General features: G+C 46.2%; 1 long non-coding RNA gene across 1 annotated transcript; it reads left to right on the forward strand.

The window, feature by feature from the left end:
• The first annotated feature begins 678 nt into the window (after window positions 1-678).
• LOC144717991 (uncharacterized) lies at window positions 679-11,097 on the forward strand. Its single transcript, XR_013585167.1, has 2 exons — window positions 679-1,420; window positions 9,714-11,097. It is a non-coding gene; the product is annotated as an uncharacterized LOC144717991 (long non-coding RNA).
• Window positions 11,098-15,337: the final 4,240 nt, after the last annotated feature.

The raw sequence follows: 15,337 nt of genomic DNA on the forward strand, positions 1-15,337 counted from the left end.
AGCAACGAAATATGTCAATGGGAGAGTGGTGGTTGGAAGCTTGCAGCGGAGCAAAGAATCCATTCCCTGCGGAGTGCATATCAAGAGGAATTTAGCATATTTATGGGAAATGCAGATATGCGATTAGTACTACTTGTGAAATGCGTAGGAGGTTTGGCGAGGGGTTTAAAGTCATAATGCCCATGCATTGTGCAGGATTAGCAGTATCAAAGGGAGGGAGTAAGGTTAGAATTAATTACGATACGAGTATCGTAATTGTATAGTGAATATACAGCAGTGTGGTATACAGTTGGGTGGGTAGAATAATACATAGTGTAATATTACAATGTATAGTCTATAAGCATATTAGTTGCTGCGGCGCCATATTATTAACATTCCTTCCCTTTATTAATTCTAACCTTACTCCATCCCATTGATACTGCTAATCCTGCATAATGCATGGGCATAATTACTTTAAACCCCTCGCCAAACCTCCTACGCATTTCACAAGTAGTACTAATCGCATATCTGCATTTCCCATAAATATGCTAAATTCCTCTTGATATGCAAATTATTTTGTCAAGACGCTCTTCGCCCCTCCATCCCAGCATAAATAGTCGTTCCAAGCCTGGGGCGTGCCATTCAGACTCTGCCTTCTCGACAGACCTGTTCTCCACCTGAAGACGGCTGTTTGCGTTGTGGCTGAAACGTCGTGAGAATTATTTTATTATGTTTTATTTTTATTTTATTATTTTCCTTTTACGTGACTTTACCGAAAGAACCAAGAAGATGAATCCCTGTAGTCACGAAAGCTTTAAATCGAAATGTATGAGTGTATTTGCAGAATGCTTTAATGTCGAATTCTGCAATACACTTCTGGACTGGTATCGTCCAAATATTCCAATGCTGAAAAATAATTGCAGAATACTTGATCGAGAATACACGCAAAGCATCACCCCAGCCCCGAGCGACTGCAAAACCAAGTCGACAGGACGCTCCTGAACTAAAATATTGAAATTTAGTGAGGTAAAGCATTGAGGCAGGTGAAGACAAATTAAACTTAAAAAGATAATTAAAGCAAATGCAATCAGGCGAGAGACAGGAGGCAAGCCCTGCATGGCTAGGCGCTGAGTTGTAATGTTCCAACCTGGGTACTGATTCCATACGTGCTGCTACTCAATTGAACCTCTCTACTAGTGAAAGAAGTGAGGCTGTACAATGGGTAAACAAAAGGAACCACCACCTCGATGTGAACTTCTCAACTCGGAACCTCTGCGTGGCGAGCAGAGCTGCAACTCCTGGGTCCTCGTGACGTCACGTAGAAACATGGCGGGGAGGATGACATGACGTCACTATCTGGGTACACCTCCCCCTGCCGTCTCGCGCTGATGACTTATAGTTGTCGTGATGACGTCATGGACCGAGAGAGACAGAAAAAGTGGTGAGTGAAATGGTGAGCAGTTTGTTGGAGCAGCACTCTCGCTGGTTCAGCAGTTCCACTGCTGGTTTATTTTTTCCGCCTGAGGACAACCGCTTGTGTTGCGATCGAAACGTCGTGATATATTATTTTTTGTTTTATTTTTCTACCTACATGACTTTACCGAAAGAACCAAAGGGTATGGATTCCTGCAGTCACAAAAGCCTCATATCAAGAGTGTTTTTAAGAGTTTACATTTATTTTGATTAATTTTACAATCCTCCATTGTACAGAGATCCCTTGGGTGCATGAGCTCAGCAACAACAACGTACCCATTATTGTGTACACTGTGTGTGTACCTTGTGCGTGTGTATATTCCGCGTGTGTACATTACGTGTGAACTCTGACCAACGTGTGCACACTGTATGTACACTGTATGAACTGTAGCTGGCGCAATACGACATTCCCGCCCACGGCCAGAACCAATGACAATTATCTGAATCGATCCTGGGCCTCCCCTAGGTTGAATTAGCATCAAATAAGTACCTGGTGCAATGTGTAAATATCGCAGCTGGGGAGACAAAGGCTGGCTGGGCGTGGTGTTGGCCACCCAATCCCTCGTGTTCCGTGCCGGCCTTAATAGGTGCTCGCTAACAGCACTTGCCCCAACAAGTCTGTGAAGGCTATAGGGAGGATCTTTGTCTTTTTGTATACAGTGGTATGTATCTAGGTGTGTTATTAGTGTGTGTTTATAAAGGGTTATTGTTTAACGTATCAATTGGCGGTTTGTTTGGCACCCGTTTTTTCGTTCGCGTCCGTGAGTCGACGTGCATCTGTGTACAGTATTTGTGTTATTTGTGTATATTATGTGTCCTCGTGTCTGTGCATTTGCTTAGCTTTGTGCGTGTGTTCGTGTCCGAGTATGTTTACATGTGCATACTGTAGTGTGGTGTACTGTGGCTTGGATAGCGATGTGTTTGGTGTACTACAGTATTTACAGTGCGACGCAGGCGGTGTGCGCGTTGTGCAGGCTGTGTATGGTACAACATCTGCTGGACTATATAGCCTTGATACCTGGTAGTACAGGCTGTGTGTTTGTGGGTCATGGTGGTGGGAGTTTGAGTCATGAATGTCTATGTAGCTTGGTTAGTGTATGCTCGGTGCTGATAACCCTCCATCTTGCACTTCTACCAAATACCACGGTGGAAACACCGAAATAAGCTCATGCTGGAGGCCCCAGAGGACAGGCTTTGTTATGCCTTCTGGCCAAACTCCATCTGGCAGATTCATGATGCAGACACATAGGTTTGAGTGATTGGAAGGCATGGGCCAGATCCACTCAATAATATCAATAGAAGGCTGCTAAACGTCTGTGCAGCCCATGGGCTTCTAATTACCAACACACTGTTCTGGCATCGCCGCATCCACGCAACATCATAGATGCACACCGAGTCCAGGCAAGAATATCTGCTGGACTATGTAGCGACAGACCATTGGATGTGGGCCTATGTCCTTCACACTAGGATCTACCATGAGCTGATCTGCCCCTGACCACCGGCTTGTCATCTGTAAGATGCACCTGCCATTTTTCCACTCCGGTGGTGGGTGTCCATCTAGGACCCCATTCAAACCCACAGTAGCCTGGTCTCAGAGAGTTAAGTATAGTTGCAAGTAGGAATTTCAACATCGTGTGCAGCTTTGGTTGGCATCTTCCTCCTGATGCTGAGGGGAAATGGTTTAGGTTCAGGACTAGCTCATGCATCTGCATTGGGTTTGCAGTCCAGAACTTTCCAGATGACCCTGGCTGAAGGAGGAGGTGCTCCGGCTGGCTGTAACATAGGGATATGCCCACTTCCACCATCTACACCAGGGGTCCTCAAAGTACGGCCCGCGGGCCACATGCGGCCCGCCGAGGACATTTATCCGGCCCGCCGGGTGTTTTTGCCGCCGCTGCCTGTCTGTTACTTATTTTCTACATGAGAAGGACGGTCATTGGTGGAAGAGGGAGAGGGGGCAGCCGCCGCCGATTGGCTGGCCGGCTGAAGCGCTGGGTCATGGGAATTGTAGTCCGGCCGCAATCAAGCTTCAGGCGGTGGGAGGAACCGAACAGCGCAGCCGGACTACTACTCCACCTCCCAGCACTCAGAGGAAGCCAGGGCATGTGGGAGGGGCCGGCTGCGCTGTGAACAAAACTGCAGGTGTAATTAACTTTTTAATGGCACCCGCACCAGTGTGAGCCTGGGGTAAAAGCGGAGTTCCCCCAATCAGACTGCATTGATGGGCAGTGCAGTCTGTATGTCTCTGTGTGGGCAAAGTTATTGCTGGTATATTGTTTTTGTAGCGCTGTATATATATTGGTATTTTACTAATAGCAATTTTGACTCCCTAGGAAACAATGATGTCAAGAAAGAGAAAAATTGACTCGGAGTGTAGGATATTCAAAGAACAGTGGACTTATGATTACTTTTTCATGCAGTACAAGGAAAGAGCTGTGTGTCTGATATGCCAGAATATAGTGTCTGTGTTCAAAGAATACAATTTACGTCGACACTGAAACTCAACATAAAGATAAATATGATTGTTTGGTCGGAGAAGTGAGAAAAGATAAAATATTAAAACTGAAAAATACATTAACAACTCAGAAAAATACTTTTGTGAAGCAGAAGCAGCTAAATATTTCATCACTGCGAGCAAGTTTTCAAGTTGCCAAGCTAATAGCGTGCACTGGCAGACCATTCGTGGAGGGAGAATTTGTTAAAGAATGCCTTTCTGTTGCCAAAGAGATGTGTCCAGAGAAGGCCGATTTATTTAGTACAGTGAGTCTTTCAGGACCTACAATTACACGGAGAATTGAAGAAATGGGAGACAATTTGCATCAGCATTTGCAAAACTCCACAAAAAAACTTTACTATTTTTCCTTGGCACTCGACAAAAGCAATGATGTTCGTGATTCTGCACAACTTCTAATTTTTATTCGTGGGACGAATGACTATTTCGAAGTCACAGAAGAGCTTGCTGCATTGCAAAGCATCAAAGGGACAACTACAGGAGAGGATATCTATGAAAAGGTTTGCCAAACTGAATGGTTTGGAGCTGAACTGGGCTAAACTAGCCAGTGTGACAACTGATGGTGCTCCTAGCATGGTGGGGTCTAAGAAAGGAGTAATTGCTCGCATTAACCAAGAGATGGACAAACATAACCATTTTCATCCAATAGCCATACACTGCCTCATCCACCAACAAGCGCTGTGTAGTAAATCACTGAAGTGGGACTGTTATGAAAATTGTGGTATCTTGTGTTAACTTCATTAGAGTTACGTAGAAGGGAAGTAATAAAATAATAAAAATAAAACATAAAAATAATTCTCACGACGTTTCGGCCACAACGCAAGCAGCCGTCCTCAGGTGAAAACCAGGTCCGTCGACACGACAGCGTCTGAACGAAACAGCACACGAGCTTGGAGCATATATATAAGCTGGGCGCCTTGACAAAGGAATTTGCATATCAAGAGGAATTTAGCATATTTATGGGAAATGCAGGAATGTGATTAGTACTACATATGCCCGTGCATTATGCAGGACTAGCAGCATCAAAGGGAGGGGATATGGGAAATGAAGGTATGTGAATAGTACTAATTATGCCCGCGCATTATGCGGGATTAGCAGCATCAAAGGGAGGGGTAGCATTAATAAAGGGAAGGAGTATTAATGCTACCCCTCCCTTTGATGCTGCTAATCCTGCATAATGCACGGGCATATGTAGTACTAATCACATTCCTGCATTTCCCATAAATATGCTAAATTATTCTTGATATGCAAATTCTTTTGTCAAGGCGCCCAGCTTATATATATGCTCCAAGCTCGTGTGCTGTTTCGTTCAGACTCTGTCGTCTCGACAGACCTGGTTTTCACCTGAGGACGGCTGCTTGCGTTGTGGCCGAAACGTCGTGAGAATTATTTTATTATGTTTTATTTTTATTATTTTATTACTTCCCTTCTACGTGACTGGCTGAACTGCAGAATTGGGACTCTGAAAGACGCATTCAAGTCAAGCAGCCTTCATAATTTCTATGCATCTCTCTCCTCTGAGACATATCCTCATCTCAGGAACCATGCACTCAAAATGGCAACCATCTTTGGCAGCACTTATGTCTGTGAACAGACTTTTTCCAGAATGAAACATTTGAAATCTCCAACCAGATCTAGACTAACGGATGCACACTTGCATTACTTGTTACGACAAGCAGTGACAAATATGGAACCGGACATTGACCATCTCTTTAGCCAAAAGCAGGCCCATAGTTCCCATTGAAATACTGGCAAGTTTGTTGATTTAACTTTACTTGTTCTTCATTTTAAATATTGTATTTGTTCCCGTTTTGTTTCTTTACTTCAAAATAAGATATATGCAGTGTGCATATGAATTTGTTCATAGTTTTTTTTTAACTATAGTCCGGCCCTCCAACGGTCTGAGGGACAGTGAACTGGCCCCCTGTTTAAAAAGTTTGAGGACCCCTGATCTACACTCTACAGCATCCCATGTCAGAAAATGAGGATGCTTACTGGAGCTTTTGCTTTGAAGTTTGGAGAGTCGTGCTGCGCTGCAAGAATAGGTGGTGGTCATGGGTTGCTGAGGAGATGGAGTCTGCCTCAGTAGCCTGCGATCGCAAATCACTCTTGAAATCCATCAAAGGGAAAGAAAGGTGATCTGCTCTCCAACACCCAGGAACAAGTTTGCAGATGTGGTGAACATGTATGTGAGGTCTTGGGGGTGGGGAAATCCCTCAGCTTGTAAAACATCATGGAGCACAGTGAGGATGACCCTGTTGAGGCTGCCATGTCTCAGATTTGGGAAGTATCCACCCCCTGTTAGTGGCTGGCTAAAGTGGCATCTGTTGAGAAAGTACAGATGACAATCCAGAGTCTGAGACCAGGAAACATGCCAGGCAGAGATGATCTCCTAAGATAAATGCTGAGGGAGGGTGGTGTTTGTGTGCAGACTGCCCTATATGACATCATAATAACACTCTAGATCACTGGATGGGTTCTACAGGATTTGAAGGATCCCCTGGTGGTCCCCCTCTTTAAGAAGGGGGACCGCACATACTGTAACTACAGGGGCATCTCCCTCAATGTGCCTGGAAAGGTCCTCGCAAGGATTATTCAACATCGCCTTGCCATGCACACTGAAGAGAGGCTTGCGGAGCCCCAATATGGTTTCAGGCCAGGGCAGTCCTGCACAGATGCCATATTTTCTGTTTGTCTACTACAGCCGAGGTGTCAGGAATTTTAACAGAACCTACATCTCTGCTTTATTGGCCTGGTCAAGGCCTATGATACCATACATAGGTGTGGGCTCTGTGTTTTTGTGCTTCTGGAGTCCCTGACTCTATGCTCACAGTCATTAAGGACCTTCAAGGTGGTGGGCAGTCCCAGGCTGAGAGTCGGAGCCATTCCCTGTTTACCTTGGGGTGTGACAGGGATGTACTCTGGCTCCCATATTATTTAAGATCTATTTCGACCATGTAGTTCGTCAAGCCTTCAATGGCTGTACCAGAGGAATTTCCATCTGGTAAAGATACAATGCAAGACTGATCGATGCCCGGGTGCAGTCAAGGGATGGCTGCTTATTGTTCAACCATGTTATATATGTTGATGATCTGGTGATTGCTGCTCACTCAGAGGAAGAGTTGGAGGAGCTGCAGCTGAACCTGGAGGGTGCCAAAAAGAGGTGGGGCCTTACCATCAGCCCCAGCATAGCTAAGCATTTGCCTGGGATTTTTGTGCCATCAAAGACTCAACCCCCACAACTCCCAATTGGTGATGAGGCAGTTGTGGATAGAGTAGAGCGTTTTCGATACCTGGGCAGTGTGCTCATGACCGGCTCCGTTTTGACAGTAGGAAGTCTCATTCCGAATTAATCGAGCGGCATAACTTCATTTGCTAAATAATGCTGTGTGGAAGCTACCTGGTCTGTCACTCCACACTAAGCTCCAGGTCTTTTCGGCCACAGTTATGCCCTTCCCTTTGCTTGTGATACATGGACCCATCTAATGGAACATCTATGCCCATTTGAAGCTTTCAGGCTGGCTTGCCTACGATCCATCCTGGAATTAACCAGGCAGGATTGTGTGATGATCTCATTAATCTTTGAAAGATCTGGATACATTCCCGTCAGTGAGCTGCTCTGTTGGGTAAGGCTTCGTTGATTGGGTCATATAACCTGCATGCCCAGCCACTGCATGCCCAGCCACTGCATGCCCAGCCACTGCATGCCCAGCCACTGCATGCCCAGCCACTGCATGCCCAGCCACTGCATGCCCAGCCACTGCATGCCCAGCCACTGCATGCCCAGCCACTGCATGCCCAGCCACTGCATGCCCAGCCACTGCATGCCCAGCCACTGCATGCCCAGCCACTGCATGCCCAGCCACGGCATGCCCAGCCATGGCATACCCAAGCAGCTTCTGTTTGGCCAGATGGGGCTAAATGGGTATGGAACAGGTGCGGAACAGGTGCGTCATGGGCTAGATAAGAGATGGACTGATATGGTACAGACGGATTTGGAGCTGATTTAACTTTCAGATGAGTGGTATCAGCAGTGTCAAGACCGACCGTTGTGGAGGAGGTTCATGAAGGACGTTACTGGGCAGTTGGAAGTAGTCCCCCTCCAACAGCAGACGGCAGATGAGCGACACAACAAGTGGAGCGCTGGGTCGCTAAAACACAGCAAGTTAGGTACAGTAGGTGCATTGGCCATTCATCTCGGTCAGTCAACCCATGGCACCTGGGTCTGTCCTGTGACCTACCAGCGGGCGTTCGACACTTCACGCGCCGTGGTGACATCACCGCCCCTGAGTGGGGAATGGTAGTTGTTGTTCTTGTGAGTGATTGATTTAGCTTGTGTGAATAAGATTGTGTGTGAGTGGCGTCTGCATGTTCTCCCCATAATGGTCATGTCGATTTTTCTCAGGGACCTCCGGATTTTCCCTCCACAGAAAAATACGGTTTGAATAATTTGGCTGCTACTATAAATTCCCAAGTGTCGCGTTGATATATCGAACATTTCGAGATGAGCTATTATCATTTATGGCCAGATTGCCTCTGAAAAATAACGGATAGCTCACTGCGCTTTACATCGTAAATAAAAAGAATTGATCCATTGTATATTTTTGCCAATATCAAGATTATGAAAAAATAATTGGCATCCTTTCTGGCAATAATACAGGAGTTGTTACGATATTCAAACACCAAATAGACACCTATTGCAAAGCATCATCAAATTTATATTAACCACACATCTTGCTTGGAGTAAAATATACCACAAGTGTGATCTGTGGTTAATGCAGTCTTGATGCTCATGGTAAAATATACCACAAGCATGATGTATGTGTTCATGTTTAACTTCTATCGCACTGTACGTAGCCAACCATGATAATTGGAGGTGCGGAGTGGGAAAAACCTGTCCTGGCACTGGGAGAGGAGGAAAATTAACCGGTAGCTTCCATAGTCGGTGCAGGTGCCCTTGCCCTTATACAAGCAGAGCTCACTTAGCGCTCCTCCAGATGCTTTCTTCCAGATGTGTTATTCCTGGAGAAATGAGCGCCAATCAATCAGCGCTGCAAAGGGTCATAATACCCCCATTGTATAATGCATAGGGATGCATTCTTGACATTATTTCTTTGGTATGAGTAATATATGAGGGCTTAATTGGGGTATCAGCAGTAGTGCTAATAATAATACAGATGGTTAACATTGTTTCATGAATAAAAAAAAGTATGACATTAGTTATGTACTGTACTTATGAGAGAATCCTACTGTACTTCTACAAGGCAGCGGAGGGAGATTAAGTTCTAGGAGCTGCTGCGCTCCTAGTCCTGGTCATTTTCAGAGAAATGCTACAAGGACCTCTTTGATTTTTGTGATGGCCTCAGTCTAAATTTATGTAATGAGGTTTATTTTAATTGGAGCCTGAGACTTTACTGATCTCACGAGTTCTCAACTGGCTAAAGAAGTCTATGTTTTAATGTAATAGTGATCACGAATCATGATAATCGAATCTCGGGGAGTGGGGTCTGGTTGGCTCAGAGCCATGTGCCGCTCTCATTGACAGCGAACGATGGGGGGCAGTTAGTTTTCCTTGGCTCGCGCTGCTGTGTGTTCTCAGTTGTCAGCTCTTTACTAATTTTGCTATTTTTTGGGTGAAAAAATTAACCAGGACAAAGAGCACTATAACGAATCAGCGCTCTATGGGGTCTCGTGAAGTGTAATCTGACTTTATATTGTGTCTAATATGTATGTAAATATATATTTGTAGAATGAATCACATGGAGCAGAGGGACTTGGCACAGGCTGGGAGTAAAAGGCACTGATGTGTCCAGTGTCCATATAGCACGGATCATATGGGCGACTTGAAGAAACAGAGAACACACTGACGAGAAGCCCTTCAAGTGCACTGTGTGTGGAAAAGCATTCAGACAGTCGAGATATCTTTGCTACCACCAGAGAACACACACTGATGAGAAGCCCTTCAAGTGCACTGCATGTTGGAAGACATTTACACAGTCATCAAATCGTAACAGACATCAGAAAACACATGCTGGTGAGAAGCCCTTAAAGTGCACTGTGTGTGGGAAGATATTTTTCCGGTTAGAAAATCTTCAAATTCATCAGATAACACACACTGGCGAGAAGCCCTTCAAGTGCACTTTGTGTGAAAAAACATTCAAACCGTCAGGATCTCTTTACAATCACCAAGGAACACACACAGGCAAGAAGCCCTTCAAGTGCACCATGTGTGGGAAGGAATTTACAGCGTCAAGATATCTTTGTAAACATCAAAGAACACACACGGGAGAAAAGCCCTTCAAGTGCACTGTGTCTGGGAAGGCATTTTTACGAAAATCACAACTTTAAAATCACCAGAAAACGCACTCGAGCAAGAAGTCCTTCAAGTCTACTGCGTGTGGAAAATCATTTGCATGTCCAAAAGACCGAAAGAAGCATGATAAGATCCATAAGACGGACGTGGAATCTAGAAGCGAAAGTCAGTGTGCCGCACTAACCCCATCTCGCATGGAAAAAGAACCAGAAAACAACCCCAGCTTAGCAATGTCACCAGCTGTGAAGGTGGAATATGAAGAAGTGAACGTGGAATGTAAAGAAGTGATGGTGCAAATTGCCGAAGTGAAGGTGAAAGGTGAAGAACTGAAGGTGAAAAGTGAAGAACTGAAGGTGAAAAGTGAAACATTTAAGGTAAACAGTGAAGAAATGGTGACATGTGAATATGAAGATTTAAATCCAGGACTCGACATCCAGTTGGATAGAGGTAGCTTGAAGCAGGAGGAGCATTCATACAGGGAGAGCGAGGCGAGCCCCAAGAGTTTGTGGATGTGGAGGTGTGGGTGGACTTTTTGGACAAACCAGAGTAGACAGGCCATGCATGTGAAGGGGAGTGGGAAGTCTGTAACCAGGAGCGTGACATAAATAATCTCCATAATGTTCACCTCTTTCACAGGCTTCTCTCACTACAAGAATACATGCTGTAAAATATTGTCGAATTGTAAAGGAGAATGCCTTTTTTCATAATCTACAAGTATAATTTGATGGTTATGCATGAAGTGATGTTGATTTTACATGTTAACCGTTAAAGATTACCATTAAAGTGGCTGCCTTGCGTGGCGTTGCCTTCATGCATTGCTCCCCAATGTCTTCCCAATTATTGAATTATTATTTAGTTTACTGCACACCATACACTTGCACACAATATACAAATTTTACACATCACACACATGTACAATGCACACAGTAAAGATACCCTTGAATATCGCGGGTTTATTGTTCGTGGGTTTTGACCTATTGTGGGCCACTTCTGTATATACCAATTTAGCTACAGTGAGGGAAAAAAGTATTTGATCCCCTGCTGATTTTGTACGTTTGCCCACTGACAAAGAAATGATCAGTCTATAATTTTAATGGTAGGGTTATTTTAACAGTGAGAGACAGAATAACAACAACAAAATCCAGAAAAACGCATGTCAAAAATGTTATAAATTGATTTGCATTTTAATGAGGGAAATAAGTATTTGACCCCTCTGCAAAACATGCCTTAGTATTTGTGTAATGCGAGCGTAAATGGGGTTGTTGCTGGGCTCGGGTCCAATCACACGGCCCGGGGTATTGGGGGGCGGAGCCTGGTCTGCGGGGCGTGTGGGAGGGGCCACCGTTCGCCTCGGCTCCAATGGGGGGCGAGGTGAATGGGGGCGGAGCCAGCGGGAGAGAGAGTGATAGTATGGGAAGGCCGGATCTGAGGATCCGGAAGGGGAGGAGTCAGGGTCACGTGGGGGGAATGTATATAAGTGGGAGCCCGGAAGAAATTGGGGCAGTCGGGGAATCTAAGAGGCTGAGCCACGTTGGGTGGTGAGAGGGATCCGCGCCATCGGCCACGTGGCCGAAGGACCTCTGCACGCCGTCGTCCAGCGGTGTGCGGAGTGCGGGAATAGGGGAGTTAACGGGGGAGTGTGCGGGCACGAGAGAGAGAGAGAGAGGGAGAGAGCCTACGCGGGGCGCACGCGAGACAGGACTGGTCCGGGAGAGGGAGAGCGTACGCGGGGTGCACGTGAGACGACTGGTTCGGGAGAGAGAGCGTGCGCGGGGCGCACGCGAGACAGCACTGGTCCGAGAAAGAGGCCAGTGGGGGTGCGGAGAAAAACCTAAATAAAAGACGAACGGAGACCAGCATCGCCTGACAGGCATTTATTACACTTGGTGGCAAAACCCTTGTTGGCAATCACAGAGGTCAGACGTTTCTTGTAGTTGGCCACCAGGTTTGCACACATCTCAGGAGAGATTTTGTCCCACTCCTCTTTGCAGATCTTCTCCCAAGTCATTAAGGTTTCGAGGCTGACGTTTGGCAACTCGAACCTTCAGCTCCCTCCACAGATTTTCTATGGGATTAAGGTCTGGAGACTGGCTAGGCCACTCCAGGACCTTAATGTGCTTCTTCTTGAGCCACTCCTGTGTTGCCTTGGCCGTGTGTTTTGGGTCATTGTCATGCTGGAATACCCATCCACGACCCATTTTCAATGCCCTGGCTGAGGGAAGGAGGTTCTCACCCAAGATTTGACAGTACATGGCCCCGTCCATTGTCCCTTTGATGCGGTGAAGTTGTCCTGTCCCCTTAGCAGAAAAACACCTCCAAAGCATAATGTTTCCACCTCCATGTTTGACGGTGGGGATGGTGTTCTTGGGGTCATAGGCAGCATTCATCCTCCTCCAAACACGGCGAGTTGAGTTGATGCCAAAGAGCTCCATTTTGGTCTCATCTGACCACAACACTTTCAACCAGTTGTCCTCTGAATCATTCAGATGTTCATTGGCAAACTTCAGACGGGCATGTATATGTAATGGGTTCCGGAGACACTTGTAGAGGTAACTTCTTTATTACAATACAACACTCCAACAGTCCTCATACTCTGTTACAGCCTAGGTACACAGCCTAGGTACACAGCCTAGATACACTAATCTGGCTACGCTCTGGGGTCCTCCGGCTACAATTAACCTAGGGGAGGCTAATCTGACCCGACCCAGCCAAGGTGCGGGTCTGGACTCTGGCTTCCTCGGAACTCGCCTGTTGTATGTGTTGGATTATGAAATGTTGATGAAAATAATAAAAATTAATAATTTTCCGAAAAATGCGCAAATCGCATTAATTATGTTAATGTGTGAGTTAATATGCATAAATTATGATAATGTGAGTAATTCTATGCATACATTATGATAATCACGGAGATAATCGTTGTAATTTATGCGGATGCTTGTGATTATGTTAATGTGTGCAGTTATGATAATTAGGCTCAGCTTCGTTTATCCAGAGTTATCAATCAGGATAACACGATTATCATCGATTAAACGTTTACCGATTATCCTAGTGTGTGTTATGATATTTTAGGTCTCCATTTTCATATCTCATCACGGATACAGTTATCAAGAATAAGATAGTTTTGCATGGACTTGGAAGGAACACTCGATATGCTTCTGTGATAACAATTTTATTCTAACAAGCATGTGACATTCTATCATGCAGGTTAAACATGTGTCCATAATTCATGAGCAAGATTATGCAATTAACGAACATGGATAACTAAAAATACTTCTTCATTTGCGAGACTATGCATTTAACTAAAATGAATGAATAAACACTTATGCATTTGCGAGACTATGCATTTACTAAATTGAATAACTCAAAACTCTTATGCATTTGCGATATTGTGCATTTAACGAACTGAATGGCTAAAAACCCTCCTAACAATCGTAACCTCTACCTTTCCACCAGGCATCTCATTAGTTCGTTTTTGTATCGATCACAATCGGCGACTGGCCGAGTTTGAAAACAAGCATGACACACTTCATTTTGCGGTAATAAAAAGCACTTATTGTATCCCAGAGGCGAAAGTATATGTCAATAGATTCATCGGCAAGTATAAAATCCTTTTAACGGAATCTTTGATATAATGGTGGGTGAGGGCGTGTGTGTGGGAGAGCGAATCTGGCTCTGTTTTAATTAATGCTTCGGCGAGACTCTATGACAAAGGAAACTGGTTTGACAAGATTTTCTCTGTGCTTCCTTGAGTCTGTATGTGGGGAGCGATACGACCTCTGTCCGTGCGAGTTGCAGCCGAGACTTTCTCCGCGGTGAGGAGAGCGCCGGCGCTTGGCGGTACTTGGTAGCTGACGGCGCGATGGCGCCTCTCTGCAGCTCTGACGGTGGCGCTCGTTCGGAAGACTTTGACTCTCTTTCTCCACGGCGGGATGACGAGCCGGTTTTGGTTGATGCTGGTCGATCTGGGTGTCGCTCGGTAGCGCTCGGTGTCGCTCGGTGTCGCTCGGTGGCGCTCGGTGGCGCTCGGTGGCGCTCGGTGGCGCTCGGTGGCGCTCGGTGGCGCTCGGTGGCGCTCGGTGGCGCTCGGTGGCGCTCGGTGGCGCTCGGTGGCGCTCGGTGGCGCTCGGTGGCGCTCGGTGGCGCTCGGTGGCGATCTCCGCCTTTCCTGCGGGTTGTTCGCTGGTCGTCACTCTGACGAGGAGCGATGCTTCGTTCGTGGCAGGGTGGACGTTGGCGTCTTTGTTGGCTTCACTCGCAGCTCGGCGACTCAGGGTAGCGATTCTTCTCAGGTGGTGCAGACCTCGGCTTGTAGCGGCACGTCGCTACCCCGCGAACCTCGTCATTCTTGATGACGAAAACTTCTTGACGATCTCTGGTGGGGCCCATGGCCCGGACGATCTCTGGTGGGGCCCGTGGCCCGGACGATCTCTGGTGGGGCCCGTGGCCCGGACGATCTCTGGTGGAGCCGGAGCCCTTGACGAGATGGGGCGACGCCCCGTGACAAGCTCTTTGGATGGATTTTTCCTTGGCTTATATCTGGAAATTCCACTCAGTTTCCCGAGTTGTTCAAAGGCTGTCATAAAACATTCCTGTGGGGGTGAACATCTGCGTCCGTGTGTGTGTCGTGTGCGTGTCCGTCCATGTGTTTCGCGTGCGTGTTTGTCCGTGTGTTTATTAGCTTTGAAGACACAGCTGTGTGTCGTTCTGGAAGAAGGGGTGTGGGGGGGGCCTCGTGACGGCGCCACCTAAGTTATCCATTAACCAGCCCGATGATTCGCGTCGAGTCGAGTTATATATATTAAAAAAAATATTCGAATCCATGTTTTTGTTACTGAATTATATTTGTCGCGAAAACCTACGCGTTAAGCGAGCTTAATTATTCCCTCCCTTGCTCGGGGATCATATCTTTTGTCTCACACAGCTTAAGTTGTTTTGGTTTGGAAGTTGAAATGCGACTTATTTGCTGCTTGGTTCTATTATGCCCAAGTTATGCCGAAAACCGTGTTCACGATGTTTCATCGTGACCCGATCTCCCATGGAAATGTTATTTGCTCGCGTGT

The sequence above is a fragment of the Lampetra planeri genome, chromosome 4 (assembly GCF_965212315.1).
Source record: "Lampetra planeri chromosome 4, kcLamPlan1.2.h2, whole genome shotgun sequence".
NCBI lineage: Eukaryota > Metazoa > Chordata > Hyperoartia > Petromyzontiformes > Petromyzontidae > Lampetra > Lampetra planeri.